The following is a 3,309-nucleotide window of genomic DNA, read 5'->3' as shown; positions in this document are numbered from 1 at the left end:
CGTCAGTCGGTAAAAAAAGATAGCAGCCAGCCACACGTAATGCTCAGCTCTAGCTGTTAGCTGCTGAATATTTTGAAAATATTCAGCCTTTTGTCTTCAAACGTCTTGTATTGGATCGTATTAATTCGTGCCATTGGTGTGACTAACGTTTATAAATTAATTTGCTGATAGATGACTGATATTATGTCTCTTCTCCGCCTGTGTTCTCTTCAAGTAACGTTAGAAGCCTGCAGAACTGAATGATGACGCCTTCGTACATGACAGTAAGTTCAATATAGTTGTCCACTTCTAGTAGCTTGACTTCAATGACTGCAGACAACTAAGGACTTTTCGTTCATTTGGCTTTTACAATCATTCACCCAGCTTGAATTCTGCTTGGAATTAGTTCTTGCGTGGAGTGCGTGTCGTTACAAAACTTTATTTTCCGTTCCTGATATATTTTTTCGTTGCATGATTATATATTTGTTTCTCATTCCCTCATTTAGACATTTATTTCCGGATATACTTTACCAAAATTTAAATGACTATCCTTTGTCCGACCCATCTGAATCTGTTCTTTATCAAGATTCAAGAATCAAATAACATGAGTGCAATCAACGCCAACGCAAATATTTTCGAAAACTCAACTTCAACTTTAATACCCTATGGTCTGTTTCATACTTCATTATTCCTAGTACTATATTGTTTAGACCAAAAGCTTCAGTCTCTCTAATCGTCGGTTGTTCCACTGAGACTACGTCTGGCTCCACTAGACCTCCGATTATATGGGGAATGTCAACAAACGTCAGTTTTATTAAAGAAATGACCCACATCAGACGGTTATTTCTGTCTATATATTGTTATGCTCGCACAACGCACACATGCAATAGGGGTTGGACGCGTCGATATAAATTCCCCGTGGGCTGATTTTCTGAAAGTCTTTCCGATCGTAGGTGTTAATCATACGACCGACTAAACTGATAATCACTGTCAAATCATATAGGAAAAGTAATCAGTAAAATGTTTCTGAACTTACCGCGGTATAAGGTGACCCACTTTGGTCCATGACCTACCAAACGAAGTAGAAGATCGAAGGAGAAGGAGAAGGAGAAGAAGAAGAAGAAGGAAAGAAGAAGAAAAAGAAGAAGAAGAAGAAGAAGAAGAAGAAGAAGAAGAAAAGAAAGAAAGAAGAAAAGAAGTAGAAGAAGAAGAAGAATTAGGAGATACTGAAGAAGAAAAAGAAGAAAAAGAAGAAGAAGAAGAAGAAGAACCCGAAGAAGAAGAAGGAGTATAGGAGGAGGAGGAGAAAAGGAAGGAGGAGATGACGAAAGCTTTGTAACTGCATGTAATTAAAGTTTTACTCATATCTTTAATACACTCAATCGACAAGATCCAACATGATTTCTGATATGATATAATTATGTATGCAAGATTTTCTCTGAACTGACGTACTTATCTAGACCGAATTTTCCGTCTCTTTCGTTCGTTAGCCTCTTATTGGGGTAGGGTCGGCTCTCTCTTTAGAGACGGAAGCCGTTTATACACATGTCCTTGCTAACGCCACGGCCAGTTCTGGTCGTAGCGTTTTGCCCCCAAAATCCCCCAAAATGTCATTTTACCTCGAGCATGTTATATTGTAAATTAGGCCTAGGCTATAATAAATCAGTTCCACTTACCAACTTGACTGAAATAATCAGTTTAATAGTCCCTTTTTAGGAAATTATGGGTCAAAATCGAAATCCATTTTGAAAATCTTTTTCAACATGGATTCCGATTTTGACCCATAATTTCCTAAAAAGGGACTATTAAACTGATTATTTCAGTCAAGTTGGTAAGTGGAACTGATTTATTATAGCCTAGGCCTAATTTACAATATAACATGCTCGAGGTAAAATGACATTTTGGGGGATTTTGGGGGCAAAACGCTACGACCAGAACTGGCCGTGGCGTTAGCAAGGACATGTGTATAAACGGCTTCCGTCTCTAAAGAGAGAGCCGACCCTACCCCAATAAGAGGCTAACGAACGAAAGAGACGGAAAATTCGGTCTAGTACTTATCTAGCTCATCTGGTACAAAGTACATACCAAGATAATAAACATTTTTACACGTTGATCCTAAATATAAATTGAAGCAGGCTGTCATTGACATTACTTCAGGCCTGTAATATTTCAAATTGATCGACTTGCACGTACTGTGATCAATGTTAAATAATGAATGAATAAATTCTGTTTCATTCCGCTTTCTTTTTAGGCATACCCGCTTAAAATATTGTGCAATTTAAGTGTGTCTGTCGCAATGCTATAGGGTACACGTATTTTCTATTTCGTGTCCGGACATGCAATAGTCATTGTGACTCACCATGCCAAGACGATTGAAGGGCCTTTCTTCATTCACGAAAAAGAAGTCACTAGACATGCTTGTGAGATTGGACATGACTGGAATCGGCGTAATTGTATGTATGAAGGCCTATGTATGTATACAATGTGTGATTGAATTTACTTTATTTATTTTTCAATGTAAAGTTAACATCAGTTTGGGAGACAGCTTTTCGTAAGGTATTTGTTTATTTATGTATTCATCTATCTTTCTATATAAATTTATCTATATCTAGACCTCTATGAATCTGTTTATTTTTGTAGATTTAATTTGATAACAAAACTTGTTGTGTACTCGTTGGTCATGGGTTTTATTTCTTTTTTGAAGTGAGGAAATCAACTTTTGTTTCAAACTTGGTTTCACTTTCAGTCTGCCTAATACTTGGTAGGTCAGAGACCCCGGAGTATCTCGGGTGAATGTCAAGCTAGGAGGAGATGGCGCACATACTCTCACCTCATAATGATGGCGCGGTGCGGTGCGATGTGATATCAAAAAATTCGCTCTCATTCGCCATCATTCTTAGGTGTAGTTAGCTCAGCCATGCAATTCACCAACAGCAGATCATCATCATCATAATCTTCATCATCATCGTCGCCCATAATATAGAAAGGTCCTGTAGGGTCCATCGTGCAGGACGGAGGGCATGGCCGTGGTATTGAACCCTTTAAGACTTTTGGCCGGGGTATAGGGTTCTGATAGGGGGGGGGGGGCAGACCAAGGCCGGTGTTTCATCGTCTGTTCCTCCTCAGAGTGTCACCTAGTTTTGCCATCCTTACCACAGGTTAATAATAACATGAGAATCGTCCTGCTCCAGTGCGAAGTCGATTGCACATTATGTTGGCTAGTGTAGTGTAATATTGTATTCTGTATAGAAGTTTAATGTAATCCTTCAACAATGGGATTAATATTAAGATCATCTCGTGTACGCTTGTACGGAATGTAATCCGTAGATG

The 3,309-nt window shown here is 38.7% G+C and overlaps 1 non-coding gene across 1 annotated transcript; it reads left to right on the top strand.

Moving 5' to 3' along the window:
- The first annotated feature begins 2,805 nt into the window (after positions 1-2,805).
- On the top strand, positions 2,806-2,886 carry Mir4847 (microRNA mir-4847). The gene is given in 1 exon segment (NR_038815.1): positions 2,806-2,886. It is a non-coding gene; the product is annotated as a microRNA mir-4847 (primary transcript).
- Positions 2,887-3,309: the final 423 nt, after the last annotated feature.

This window comes from Strongylocentrotus purpuratus, unplaced genomic scaffold (genome assembly GCF_000002235.5).
Source record: "Strongylocentrotus purpuratus isolate Spur 01 unplaced genomic scaffold, Spur_5.0 spur5_scaffold_4, whole genome shotgun sequence".
NCBI lineage: Eukaryota > Metazoa > Echinodermata > Echinoidea > Camarodonta > Strongylocentrotidae > Strongylocentrotus > Strongylocentrotus purpuratus.
Note: the sequence above shows the minus strand (reverse complement) of the source record. Positions and strands in the feature narration are given on the sequence as shown.